Here is a 15,602-nt window from a genome sequence, read left to right as displayed (position 1 = left end):
TACATTTAGGAAAACCGAACCTAGTTACATTTCCTTCAACGCTCTCTCTTAACTAGGGATGTATTCATACAACATTACAAGGTGTCTGGCTATTTTTCAATCTTGAAGAATTAACATGAGAGAAACTAGATTGTCAATCCATCTGTTATAGCATCATAGTAACCAACATTGTTTCCACAGCAAGGCCTTGACTGACAACTCTATCTCTCAATAGATCAGAGCACAATGTTGGCGAGACCAATGACTTATAAACACCTTAGTCATTGTCTCTCAAGGTACATACCCACCCGAGTGTTCACTGAGTATGACCTTCTAGGACTATTCTTATCTTGGGTTCCCAACCCTCAAAGAATATCGGTCCTCTTGCCTACTCTTGTCTTGGATGCCCTACACATCTTCAAAGAGTATTGGATGCCAGATGATTACCCAATCCTCCCATTCTTTCTTTCCAAGTGAAGACAAGAATGTTGTGTCTATCTCTTCCTCTCAATTGAGGAAGACGCCCAAGTATCATTTGACAAGGTACTTGTCCAAGTTCCTTTGTTATTGGGAACTTGTTATAGCTCCCTCTTAGCTAGGGACTTGTCCATTCATTAGCAACTTCTTCTTCGTGGATCCTTCAGTTGCTTGATCTCCTTCTTTCCTTTGATGTCATGAAGTCTTTGTTCGAACTTCTTCCTGGTAGGGCACCGTCCATCAATCACTTTCCTTCTTGGTTTGTCATGCCATTGCTTCCTTCTTGGAAAGTGGCCTTCTTGTCATATATCAAGTTCTCTTGTCATTTGGTTACTACTTGTCATTTTGTCTATGCTTCGGACTACTCTTCACATGGATGCTTCGTTGTACTTGCTTGTTCCCATGCTTTTATCTAGTAGCCCTTCATGACTTTATCCTGATATTGCTTCAACATTAAATGGTGCTTTTGCTGGATGGCTTCTTCATCATGACATCTTCGTAGAGTAGAATCAATTATCTGCACCTTTCATATCTCCAAGGCCTTCATAGGTGTCAAGGGTCCTTTGATCTTTTTCTTCCTTTGTCAGAGTTGTCATGCCTTCTTTCGGGAGATGTCTTCAAAATATCTTGTCAGATAGTGATTCTTTGTAATCATGGTGTTCTTCACATGCTTGATCTCTTTCTTCATTTGCTTCTTCTTGGATAGATTAGTCAACCACCTTATGCTCCTTGTGGGAGCACTTCTTCATTGCTTGCTTCTAGGGCTTTTCAGCAATCTTATACTCCTTATGTGAATATTTCTTTTTGTTGACATTCATTGCATTTTAGTGCATGCCTTCGAGCATGTCATTGGTGAAACAAATTCTTTCATACTTGATCATGTCATAGAACTATTCCTATGACTCAATAATATACATATGATAACATGACTTAACTTTGATGCATACATACCTCATCTTGATTCTCCTTTGATCATCTTAGCTTCATTTTGTTCTCCTTGGTGTGGCTCTTCTTGCTTCATCTTAGTTTGCCTGCATATCATCCTTTTCTTGAATCCCATGAATGGGAATCCCAATGAGACATCTGCTTTTGGTTATGAATCTTCTTTTGAAGATTCCATTAGAGGATCTTGAAGATCCTTACCCTACAAATGTTTCTCTCTTTTTGATGATGGAGGTCTTCTAAGATTCATAATTATGATCAATTTTCTTTCATTGTGGATGAGGTCCTATACTAGGTATGCTCCTTCTACATGAATATTTTGAGCTATATCTACCGTGCTCCTATATTCTAGAAGATATTTTTAACCATGCATTTTGTTCTATCTATAAATTCTCCTTCTACATGAGTATTTTGAACTCTATGTACATCATGCTTCTAGATTCTAGAAGATGTTTCTAGCCATGCAATTTTATTTTATTCCTACATGTTCCTATACTACTCAAAACTTTGAAAAAAGACTTTATGTAAAGAGCTTGACTTAGTCATAGTGGAGATCCAGAGGATCTTCCTTCTTTTGCTTCTTGTCTTCTTCTTTCATTTCTTGAGTCACATGAGCTTCTTCCCTTTTTCTTTTGTTGTTGTTGTCCTTCTTTAGTTTAGGACAATTCCTTTTGTAGTGTCCATATTCTTGGCATCCAAAGCATTGGACATTGGACATATCTTTGTTGTTTGTTCTTCGTGGACGAAATTTGCTAAAATTTCCTTTTCTCTTGGCCATGGTAGCAAATCCTTGCTCCTTTGATCCCATATCTTCCATTGCTTTGAGTCTTGTTTCCTCTATCTTGCATAGAGACCACATTTCACTTAGTGGGGTGGCTTCCTTCTTTGCATATATGCTTGATGTGAAGTTGCCCCAATCCTTAGGTAGAGCATTGAGTACTACGGTTGTCATTTCTCTGTCAGACATGACTTCCCCTAGCTCTTGAAGTTGATCCCTCATCTCAAAGATCTTCATGAAGTAGGGAGCTATTCCTTCCTTTGATATCTTCATCTTGTATAATTCATTTCGTAGAGATATTACTTCTCCAGCTGTGGTTACCGAGAATAGCTCTACTAGTTTATCATAGATTTCTTTTGATGTTTCAAGTTTGGAGACATAAGGAATGAGAGAGTCCTTGATAGATTCTATTAGAATCCTTTGAGCTCTTGTCTCATCCTTATTGTACTTGGCTAAGGCTTGAGTTTGTTCCTTAGCAGGGATAGTGATATTCCCTTTGATGTGTTCTAGAAGTTCATTCTCCTTGAGAAGTAAATTAGTCCTCTTCTTGCATCCAAGAAAGTTATTGGTACCTACCAATTTGTTGCTTTCCTTGCAAAAAGACATTGATGTATATTCAGAAGGGGACATATACTTACTTGATAGATTTTGAGATGTAGTGGATTTGCTTTCTCCTTGAAGACTTTATGGATTGCCTTCCTTAGATCCTGATGTTCTTCAAGTTGCTTTCTCCAAGTGGACTTGCTTGATGATGAGATTTGCTTGATGGCTTGTAGATGATTTAGGTCCTACTTTGATTTTCTCTTCTTGTAGGTGCCTTTATGTAAGGCTCTTCTTTTTGCTTTATAGTCTTCCTTGATGAGTGATCGATGGTATATCTTCTTGTCCTTGATGTGGTAGAGACTTCTTGGCTTGATGCTTCAACTTTTGTAGATGTCGTTCCTTGATGAGTGTTCTTGAGATGCCCTTTCCTTGACGTGTCACCTTAACTCTGATACCATGTTGAAGAATCAAGGGAAATTAGGTCTAGTGTGATTCTTTGTGACTTGATAACACTTTGTGAAGTCTTTTTACTTTTTCTTGTTAGCTTAATCTTCTTATTCTTCTTATTAATGCATGTGTGTGTACTTCATCAAACTACTACCAAAAACATAAGAACAAGAACACAAGATGTTGGCTTTCTATTAGGGCCAAAACCTCTCTTCTCTTGAGAGGAAAACCCTTCGGTAAATTTCTCTTATTGAAGCTTCTTGTTGATTAATGCCAAACCCTAGACCCCTGACTAGAATATCCTTCAAGCACAAGTCAAGTCCTTCCTCCTTTCTGCACTTTGTTCCCCGACACTGAGTCTTTCTTCTTCCAGCACTTTGCTCCCCGGCACTTCGTTGTCCTTTCGGCAACTGATAGTAATCCTTGTTATGTTTCTTCTATAAGAGATATTCCTCTTTGTTTCGTGGTAGATTCCTTTACATATGAAGAGTACTTTATCATTCCTCCAACCGAGCTCTTTCTTGAGATATAGTTGCAGGTCTGATATGATGGCAGTGTATCACTGTTTCTTCACACGTGTGAGGGGATTCCTTCAAGTTCCTTATGTGGAGCTCCTCTTTTTCTTCGCTTGAGTGAGCTTCCTTTTTGCTTGAGTGAGAGGCCTTATAGGCCTATTTTTTTAGCCCAACCAATGAGATATGTATGATTGTGGTGGAGGGCTGCTATGACAACAGAGATGTCCTCTTTATCTTCGCACGTGTGACTGCAGCTTGCCCTAGAAACTATCCTCTTAGGCTCGGTTGTGTAGCCTTCTTCTTCGATGCACTTGGAGACCCTTTCTTGGTCCTTCATTCACCCTTTTCTCGGCTTCCTACCTTCACTAATTTCAGAGATGAATGCTTGACGTTATGATGGAGCGGACAACCTCTATGTATGGAGGACTGTCCCTCCTTTAGGCCGACTTGCTGACTGTAGGCCGACTTGACTTATTTGCTTCAGATGGCTTCTTTTGATGGTGCCATTGCTTGGAGGAGACTTGACTTTACTTGGAGGTGTCTTCTTTGACTCTTATACATAAGTATACATGGTGTAACATGCCCTTAAGGTCTTCCATAATTTCTTTTGACTCTTTGACTCACCTATAACACTTTAACATGTGCTAGACCTATTTCAATGAGCAAGAAACTCATTGACATATATTATAAAAATAATATTTCTTTTCTTGAATAAATACAAATATCAAAAGTACATTTATGAAGACTGAACCTAGTTACATTTCCTTCAACATTCAGGTTGGTGGGTACTGAACTCACCTCGAGTACCAGTTACCACCCACAAACGGAGATAGTTAACAAGTGGCTGGAGGGCTACTTGCATAACTATGTGACAGGGCAGCAAAAGGCATGGATACGATGGCTGCATTTGGGGGAATACTGCTACAACACTACGCATCACATGTCTATAGGTATGTCACCGTTTCGAGCCCTATATGGTTATGATGCATTGTCTTTCGCTGATGTTATGTTTGGAGACAGCAGGGCCCCTAGGGCCAAGGATTGGATACAGGAGAGCCAAGACATCTTGAGGGCTCTGAAGGACAATCTGCAAATGGCCCAGAATCAACAGAAGCTTTATGTAGACAGGGGCAGAGTTGAAAGGCAATTCGAAGTTGGGGACTTGGTCTTTTTGAGGCTCCAACTGTACAGGCAATCTACGCTCAAAGAGAAGGGGGTTGAAAAACTCAAACCCCGCTTCTGTGGGCCTTATTGTGTCACTCAGAGGGTGGGGGAGGTAGCATATGAGTTGGAGCTATGTAGTGTCCCAAATCAATTAATTTTGGAACAGGCACTTCATATTAAACTATTATGCATTTTCCAGAAGGTTGCCATGTAAAACCAGAACCATAAATCTATAAATTGCACAAAATCTTCTTAAAAGATCACAACATGAGAAACAATGAGAAATGCAGCGACCAAAATCCAGCTTTATTATATATAGATAGATGCCAACAATAGCTGGGAATGACCCTCCGGTCTCCAAACTGAAACAAAGAAACAATATCTACACCTGTGGATTCTGAATGAATCCACCAAGGGGAGATCGGTGCTCGCCCAATAGCATATGAGTTGGAGCTATGTAGTGTCCCAAATCAATTAATTTTGGAACAGGCACTTCATATTAAACTATCATGCATTTTCCAGAAGATTGCCATGTAAAACCAGAACCATAAATCTATAAATTGCACAAAATCTCATTAAAAGATCACAACATGAGAAACAATGAGAAATGCAGCAACCAAAATCCAGCTTTATTATATATAGATAGATGCCAATACAATAGCTGGGAATGACCCTCCGGTCTCCAAACTGAAACAAAGAAACAATCTCTACACCTGTGGATTCTAAATGAATCCACCAAGGGGAGATGGGTGCTCGCCCAATCTCTCTAAATCACTCGAGGGTTTTCGTCCTGGGGCTACCAATGGAGTAGAGAACCGAGTTCTCAACCTCTCATACAAGAAACAATACTCAATCCAAGATGTTCTCCAATGGCCTCCTCCTCCTCATTTATAGATCTAATGGGCCCCTCTAGAATCTTCTATTTTATCATTATTTTATTCATGGAGCACTTTTCCCTCTTTACTTTATTAAAATATTCTTTTTAATGTGGAAAAGGTATATTGGCCACCATGTCTCCTCAGGTCACTGAAACTCCCATCCAAAAGTCCCATCATGTAGATCTTCTCGTTTCGGTTCTGACGAGCTATTACACTGAGGTGTTCCATCAATTAATCTCCCCGAAATGCCACCTCGAGCATAATTAATTAAGTTATGCCCACTAATAATGCTGATTTTTGAAAGTTGTCGGAATGCAACGGAACGAAAGGCAAGTTGTGCTGACGATGGAATATGGTAAGCGAATGTCGTCGAATCCCATAAAAACTCCTCAAAACTCCATCGGGACCCCTGATGACATAAACTTGCTCCATTAATGACGCAGGGATAACCTGCGATACCCACAGTATGCATATAAAATGCATAGTCTCATCTATCCCAGGAATTTCAATGCCCTGCCTGGTCAAACCTTCATAAATTGAGGTTTAAGGTCCCTTAATCAAACCCTCATGCAGAACGAGTTAATAACTAACCCCAGTCTGACCCTTAGTTAATCCTTTGGTGCGATCGCGGAGTTCAAAGGACTCAATAGAATGTGCACTCAGGATTCTCGATTTGCGATATGCGATTGCCCTTTCCATCGTTGATTTCGTCCATCAAATCAATGGCTATCACAATATCGCATCACACCAACATGTGACTTCATTGCCTCTCGCATGGGATATGCGATAACACAACCAGACTCCAAATAAATTAAAACCGCGCCTATAACCTCCTCGGGTCCGCTCTCCACAAATCTTTTCGCTTCAATCTCCACCGTCGATCTTACCCTCGATCCGACGGTTGATATCTTCCCCGATCAACAGAGTTGCTCGGTGATCCTGTGCCGTAGATCAAAACCCATTTGATCCGACGGTCCGCAACGATATCGCATAGACCACTTACATGGCGTTTAACCGCCTTACGGAGCCGATAAGGATTAGACAACCTTAATCTATGAATGTTCAGGTTCGCCCTTGAAGTTAAAGTCCGATCTCTTTATGGCTCGATATCCGTTGGATGACGGAGGCCATCAAATCCTACGGTCTGTGGCCCTTCAACTAGCACGCGGGTTATCAACCAACTTAACCCCGCAGTTGACTGTGACGTAAGCGTTGACTGTGGGATCGACGACTAGGATTTACTACGGGACTTCAACCACGATCAAGGGAATTTGTTCTCTCCTACCCTGCACAGTTGTTGATTATCATCAATCTACTAGGTCTGTCGATCTGACGGTCCAGATTGATTCCCGCCTTTCACCTTCCGCAAGTGCTTGGATTTAATCTCTGCTGTTCATTTCTTTCTCTTATGTGGCACGACTTAATCTTGGTCGTCCATCGCCTTTAGCCTCGTTCGTTGATTGTTAGATCCAACGACTCCTGTGCATCGTTACCTCATTTCTTCATCCTTCTCTTTATTCGTTTTTATGCCGTTCCTTCAATGTTTTTCTGTGGTTTCGGCTTTCTTCAGGGTTCTGGTCTTTCGCTGTTCTGCCACATAATTCTCTCCTGAGCTTGACTCTGCTCGCACCTTTATGCTTCCTTCACCTTCACTGTAACACTAAAGGCTTCCTCTTGTACTGTTGATGTGTACAAAGCCGTAACACCTCTCTGTTACTCTTCTTTGTATTTTGCCACTGATTCTACACATGCAACTTCTGTACATAGAACTTACTCTAGTTCACACACAGATTATAACTAAATTACTCCATACACACACATAAACTCAGAATCGAGTTGTTTGTATTAATAAACAGGTATTTACATAGTTTCTTCTCTCAGGCCTGATTTCCAATATCAGTGGCCTCTATTTCACAATCTGCCCGTAGGCTTACAATCAAACCTCTAACTACTAACTTGACTTGACTAACTAGCTAACCCCTGACTATGCCTTTTAGGCTTACATTTATACAAAAGGAGTCTATAACCAATTTCTGGTTCAGATCCTTAATAATTTCAACTAAAACCTAAGAATCCTCTCAATCCTATAAATCATGAACTAATTCCTAATTCAAGATCTACAATTAATTTCCAAAGCTATCAATTCCTATGAACTCTCAACTATCATGATTCTCTCATGTTCCCCTTCATTCGAGAACATTTACAATATGCCTCACAATACTTAATTAATTCCTATTTTCATTAAAATCACTCAAAACCTAAGTAATGACCTTAATTCAACACTTAGGAAACCGACTTCCTTAAAACATAAGACCCTCCTATGTCTATTAAAATACAATGATTCTTCTGAGCTGAATGCTCCTGCATCAGCGTCCCAAAGTAGAAAATGTTCATGATCTCCTGATCATGTGCTTTCATGTGTTGATAAAAAACCTCTAGGGTCCCAAACTTTAGTTTGTAACTGCCCAAATGCCTTGCACCTTTGCTGCTGCTGTAGGTCTGCTGTCTTCTGTTTCATCTTCCTCTCCTTGTCAATCAGGTTCAAGTTCTAATTGATCATACTTCCTGCTGTCATTTTCCTCAGCCTGGACTGTTTCATCATCAACTGCCATAGTTCTTCAATCTCCATTTCCAGCACATCCTTGGGCTGGTCCATACTCTGCCTCTTCCTGTTACCTCTTTCTCTTTGTTTCAAGTTGTTGTTGCTGTCTACTAACTCTTCAAACTGCTGTTCTCCTCTTTGAAGTTGTCGAATTCTATCACTTACTCTTTTTCCTACGCTTACTTTTTCTTTGTTTATTTTTACTTGTTCTGCCTCCCTTTCATCCTTACCCTCTTTCATGATTATCTCTTTTTGTATTGAATCCTGACTGTCCGACATTCTCTTTAGCAATTGAACATCTCTGTTGCATGGATTAAATACTTCCACAAAATCTTCCTCTTTCATTTTTATTTGGTTGCTCATCTGTGCCAAATTTTCTCCAACATCTGCAACTAAACCTGCACTCACCAAACAATTATTAAAATAAAAATCATAAGGCTTCTGTGCCTTTTCTTCCTTTGGCAACACATCAGTATGCTGCTCTGATTCTTCCTCCTCTGTCAGCACATCAGTATGCTGATTTGAATTCTCAACAAAATTCACGAGACTGTTAGCTAGTCTCTCCTCCACACCATCTGTTTTAATAATGTATTCCTGTCCTTGTCCACTGTAGTGAACTTCTTCATTCTCATTCAGTTTTGATTTTACAACCTGAACACTTACTTTTTGGTTTTCTAGCCTTTTCTCCAAAAGACTTAACTCATGCCATAAATTTGCCATCTCACTTGGAATTTCTCCTAAAAGCTTTGTACAATCCTCATTATCTTCTTCTCTGTCACAAGTATAACTTCTTGTTGACACTACTTCTTCATTCTTGATTAGAATAAAATTCTGATCCTCCATCTCTGTGATAGTTTTAGATGTCTGTCCATCACTCTCCCTTTGGCCATTTAAGAAAATCAATTCCTCTTTGTCCTCATCAATAGCAAATTCCTTATCATAAGACATAACTGTCTCATCTCCACTGAAGATATTTTTTCCACTAAGCAAGGAATTTATGAACTCCTTCTGCTGTAATAATTCAACTTGATCTTCATTTGAAAGACAATCATCATCATACTTGGCAAATTTTAGCTTCATTCAAGACAGTTCCATAAAATGGTTTGTCTTTTGCAATACCTGCATTCACACACAACTTGTCAGTTGTAAAACCACAAGACCTCATGATCTCACTTGATGATTCAATCACCAAGTCTTCCTGCTGTTCCAAGTTCTTTACATGACTCAGAAATATTTCAATGGTCTTCTCTTCAATCTCATCAAGTCCTTCACTTGATTGCTTGATATCCTTCTCTACTTCTTCTTTCAGAATAGAATTTAGATTCTGCCTGTCTTCTTCCTCCTTTATGTCAATATCAACAAATTGTCCTTCTTCACATGTTTCACCTGCAAACATATGCAAATTGTTAGATTTAAAATCATGTGACCCTTTGGTCTTACTTGAAGTTTCAGTCTTCAAGTCTTCATCTTCTCCCAGAACTTCACCCTGCTCTGCTTCACAAATGGACACTTCCATTTCCAACTCAGCTTCTCTGAGTTCTTCCACCAGCCACTTCACTTGCTTCTGCTATAGCCTTCTCTATAACTTATGCCATTTCACTGGCTTTTTCTTCAAGACCCAACCTAGTCTCTGGCTTTCCTCAAGTATCATCATTAACACATTGAGTTGTTCTTTCATCTCAACAATCTCTTTGTCAATTTCCTCTTGACTCATTCTCTTTCCATTTACCTTGGCATTCTCTTTCTTCACTTTTCTTCTGCTGTGGTCTTCTTCAGAACCTCTGCTATGACTATCAGTAGTCATTTTCTCCTCCATCTCTATGAGTTCCTCACTCACTCACTATGCGCTGCATTAAAGCCTCTACAACAGCAAGTCCTCCCTGCTGCCACTCACCTCACCAAGCTTTCCTCTGTACTTGGTCTTTTGGCAAGCCCTTGCTTCTCTATCTCTGGAAACTCTTTTGAGCAGTGCTCTTTGCTCCTTCTAGGCTTCAACTCATCTGCATCTTCTAAGAACATAACTATCCTCTTGTATTTCAATCACAATGAAATACTTGGTTCTAACCACCTCTTCTTTCACTTAGAAAGTCTTATCAGCTTCCTTCATTACTTAGCAATTCTACCCACATCCTCTGTGGAATTGCCTTTGTGAGCTGCAACAATACCTCTGCAGTAACAAGTCTCCTTCTTGCTACATATGCCTCACTAAGCTTCTTTCCTCTGAGCTCAGTCTTTTAGCATTTCTCTGGTTCTTTCCTCTGGAACCAATTGAGCACTCCTTGCTCTAGGTTGCTGCAATATTCTCACCTTCTTTTGCTATTACCTGTGCCTCAATATAAAGACTACACACTCCAATCTTCAAATCAAATTAAAATAAAAACATACCATCTCACCTTCAAGACTTCTGCACGATCTTGTTCTACCATTCACCTGCACTTTGAATGGATTGTCCTCTGTTCCCTTGCATCTGCAATTCTCCCAATATTCTGTTATACTTTATCTCTGTGTGCTTACTGTTTGTCAGATTAGAATCTGATCTCCTCTTGCCTGCTTTCATCACCATTCACCTGTATACACACCTTCAAAACATAACTCTGTTCTAAATTCTTTTCAAAGAAATTTTCACATAGAATTTCTTTGTGCTGCCTTAATATCAAATGTTTCAATCACAATTATGCTTTGATACCACTTTGACGCAGGAAAAACCTGCGATACCCACAGTATGCATATAAAATGCATAATCTCATCTGTCCCAGGAATTTCAATGACCTGCCTGGTCAAACCTTCATAAATTAAGGTTTAAGGCCCCTTAATCAAACCCTCATGCGGAATGAGTTAATAACTAACCCCAGTCTGACCCTTAGTTAATCCTTTGGTGCGATCGTGGAGTTCAAAGGACTCAATAGAATGTGCACTCAGGATTCCCGATTTGCGATATGCGATTGCCCTTTCCACCGTTGATTTCGTCCATCAGATCAACGACTGTCGCAATATCGCATCACACCAACATGTGACTTCATCGCCTCTCGCATGCGATATGCGATAACACAACCAGACTCCAAATAAATTAAAACCGCGCCTATAACCTCCTCGGGTCCGCTCTCCACAAATCTTTTAGCTTCAATCTCCACCGTCGATCTTACCCTCGATCCGATGGTTGATATCTTCCCCGATCAACAGAGTTGCTCGGTGATCCTGCGCCGTAGATCAAAACCCATTTGATCCGACGGTTCGCAACGATATCGCACAGACCACTTACACGACGTTTAACCGCCTTACGAAGTCGATAAGGATTATACAACCTTAATCTATAAATGTTCGGGTCCGCCCTTGAAGTTAAAGTCCGATCTCTTTATGGCCCGATATCCGTTGGATGACGGAGGCCATCAAATCCTACGGTTTGCGGCCCTTCAACTAGCATGCAGGTTATCAACCAACTTAACCCCGCAGTTGACTGTGATGTAAGCATTGACTGTGGGATCAACGGCTAGGATTTACTACGGGACTTCAACCACGATCAAGGGAATTTGCTCTCTCCTACCTCGCACAGTTGTTGATTACCGTCGATCTACCAGATCTGTCGATCTGACGACCTAGATCGATTCCCACCATTCACCTTCCGCAAGTGCTTGGATTTAATTTCTGCTGTTCATTTCTTTCTCTTATGTGGCACGACTTAATCTTGGTCGTCCATCGCCTTCAGCTTCATTCGTTGATCTTTAGATCCAACGACTCTTGTGCATCGTTACCTCATTTCTTCATCCTTCTCTTTATTCGTTTTTATGCCGTTCCTTCAATGTTTTTTTGTGGTTTCGGCTTTCTTCAGGGTTCTGGTCTTTTGCTGTTCTGCCACATAATTCTCTCCTGAGCTTGACTCTGCTCGCACCTTTATGCTTCCTTCACCTTCACTGTAACACTAAAGGCTTCCTCCTATACTGTCGATTGTACAAAGCCGTAACACCTCTCTGTTACTCTTCTCTGTACTTTGCCTCTGATTCTACACATGCAACTTCTGTACATAGAACTTACTCTAGTTCACACACAGATTATAACTAAATTACTCCATACACACACATAAAATCAGAATCAAGTTGTTTGTATTAATAAATAGGTATTTACACAGTTTCTTCTCTCAGGCCTGATTTCCAATATCAGTGGCCTCTGTTTCACAATCTGCCAGTAGGCTTACAATCAAACCTCTAACTACTAACTTGACTTGACTAACTAGCTAACCCTTGACTGTGCCTTTTTGGCTTACATTTATACAAAAGGAGTCTATAACCAATTTCTGGTTCAGATCCTTAATAATTTCAACTCAAACACAAGAATCCTCGCAATCCTATAAATCATGAACTAATTCCTAATTCAAGATCTACAATTAATTTCCAAAGCTATCAATTCCTATGAACTCAACTATCATGATTCTCTCATGTTCTCTTTTATTTGAGAACATTTACAATATGCCTCACAATACTTAATTAATTCCTATTTTCATTAAAATCATTCAAAACCTAAGTAATTATATTAATTCAATACTTAGGAAACCAACTTTCTTAAAACATACGACCCTCCTATGTCTACTAAAATACAATGATTCTTCTGAGCTGAATGCACCTGCATCAACTGACCTGGCCATCCCCTATCCTGGAAATCCACCCTGGCTGTACTATGAAGAAGAATAAAAATGGGGACATGACAAGCTATCCCTGGGGAGCTGAGTGCACAACATTTTTCATGTGTCTTGCCTAAAGAAGGCATTAGGGCAGCAGGGCACCGCTGCAACAGAGCTACCCCCTATGGACGATGAAGGCCATTTGGTGCTGGAACCAGAGGCTATTTTGGATACCAGAGAGAGGCACCTGCGTAACAGAGCCATCAGGGAAATTTTGATTCAATGGAGGAACCTACCAGATGAGGATGCCACCTGGGAGGGGGAACATATACTGCAACATCCTTCTTTGCTGTTGCTTGAGGACAAGCCACGTTTTGGCGGGGAGGACTGTGATATTCCTGCTTAGTGTTTCACGAAGGGAATATCGAAATTTTGCTCAATTTTGGCATTTCACATTATTTCACTTAGGAAAGTGGGCCTAGGGGACCCATACATGATTTTTGGCCTAAGAGGCACTCCAACTATAGTGCTCAGCGAAAGATTGCGGCTTTGGTGGAATGTGGGGGCCACCACGAAGGCATTTTCGGCCCTCATGGAGAGTACACTCTCATTGGCTCGAAGGGGGGAGAAAGTCGATGTGGGCCCACAAGGGCAACCTTGGAGGTAATTCGATAAAAGAAGGGAGGAACTCTCATTTTTGTTATCATTCATCATTTTAGAATTTGTCTTTGACAAGAGCACGCTTGAGCAGTGAGCCAACTCTGCATGTGTTGTTCAGCACATCGGTTGTTTTCGAGCGGAAATCCCAGCCCTTGTTTCGGTGGACTTCAAGTGCCAGCCCTAGCAGGGAGCTTTTCTTCAGCCCAATTCATACCAGCAGCAGGAGATCGATTTACACCAGCAGAGGGAGCCACAACATCGCAGGGAGTGCACAGTCACTGCTAGAGACACACAGGGAGATTGTGGAGTTAAGGGAGACTAAGGAGGAAATTAGGTGGGAAGGATTGGGGAGCCTTCTAACAGGGTTTGCAGGCAATTTGGGGTATTTCAACCGCAAAATACTCAGGAGGTCGAATTTCTCAGCAGGAGAGCTAGCCAATCCCAAGGGGGTCGAAATTCTAGGGTCAAGCTTTGGCCAAACCCGTCGTGGGTTATTCTGGGTTTCTTGAGTAGAGGCCAGAATTAAATTCCTGGAATTTTCTGAGTAGTAGAGAGGGCTCTAGCAGCACTTCATTTCAGGCAGCAACACCATTTTCTGGGAATTACAGCACAACAGTTTGGCCGAATTGTCAGAGCTTGGAGGAGGGTGACTCAAGGATCATTGTGAGCTTTGCTAGCTTGCTAAAAGCAAGCCCGGCTGCACTCATTCCAGCACCTTGACTTTACCCCTTTTCCATTAATAAAATGAGTATACAACACTGTTTTGGAAGCATTTTCATGGTCTGATTGTCTGTTCTGGTGTTATGATGTGTTTGTCTATTTTGCTTTGAATATTTATTGTTAATTTTGCTTTAGGGATATTACAGGAAGGCTGCTGCCCTTTTGGTGAATGAATTTATTCTTTAATGTATTGAAGGATACTTCTTATTGGTGCAAAACACTTGTGATGCCTTCCTCAAGGTGATTGCTCCACAAAACATGATAGAGAACCCTTATGCTTGATGTTTATTGATAGACAACCAATGAAAGAGTGCCATGTCACCACCCCTTGGGGTTTTTGCCCACTCATTGGGGTCTTTAACTTCAAAGGCAAATATCTCTCAAACCGTGAAGAACTATGTGGCATGCAACATACCACCGGAAACATCTCGACGAGGAGAATCCATTAAGGATGATCCTGACATGATAACCCATGAATTGCCATGTCATCTTGAGCGGCAAATGGTGGGTGCTGCTTGGGTTGACATCAATGACAAACCACCTATCAACAGGGGGAATTTTCTGCTGTAATGATGGATTTGATATGGCACATATTATGGCTTACTTAATCTTATGAGGTTGTATGTGATGGTGTGATATCTGGTTGGGCTGTTCATTCTTTAGAAGGCTGTCATAATCCGTTTTTCTTATAATCTTATGTTATAATTTTCCTTTACTATTTGTGGTTGCACATTTTCTCTTGGCTGCGAATTCGTAGTGGTGATGGCGTATCTTGCATAAGGGCCCTCATGTACTGTCATATAATTTCAAAATCTACTTGGATTAGCAATGGTACTTTAGTATATGGCTTGATTATGCCTTCATATTATTTCAAACCTTCTTTATTCGTAATCCTCAAATCCATTACCCTCTAGATTGGCACTGGTCTAAGTCCACCTCCCATTTTCTTCCAAGGTTCATCATGCACTTTGCTTAGGGATATCCCCCTTATGTTCGAGGAGAGCCAGCCTAACGTGAGAGTAAGAGCTGCTGTGGTGAGACTGGGCAGCCTTCCTTAGTTCCTCTTGAGTTGCACTCGTGTTTCAGGGCATTCTCGAATCTCACTTAAGTGCAACTTTAGGTGTTAACAACCCTCATTACACCATTAGGGAGGATACCACCAAAATTCCTTTCCTGCAAAGAGTAAAGGAGTCTGGATAACCTATAGGTAAAGGGAGAATGCCACTTCACTTTGAGCTTCTCTCTCTTCTGGTTGCTGCTTTGCCAACCATAGCAGGGCCTCCCT

The 15,602-nt window shown here is 40.8% G+C and overlaps 1 protein-coding gene across 1 annotated transcript in view; it reads left to right on the top strand.

The window, feature by feature from the left end:
• EMB2738 (GTP-binding family protein) overlaps positions 1-15,602 on the top strand; it is a 463,941-nt gene that overhangs the window by 52,821 nt on the left and 395,518 nt on the right.

This window comes from Pinus tabuliformis, chromosome 9, assembly GCF_031772625.1.
Source record: "Pinus tabuliformis cultivar Carrire ecotype Pingquan chromosome 9, CPIR1, whole genome shotgun sequence".
Lineage (NCBI taxonomy): Eukaryota > Viridiplantae > Streptophyta > Pinopsida > Pinales > Pinaceae > Pinus > Pinus tabuliformis.
Note: the sequence above shows the minus strand (reverse complement) of the source record. Positions and strands in the feature narration are given on the sequence as shown.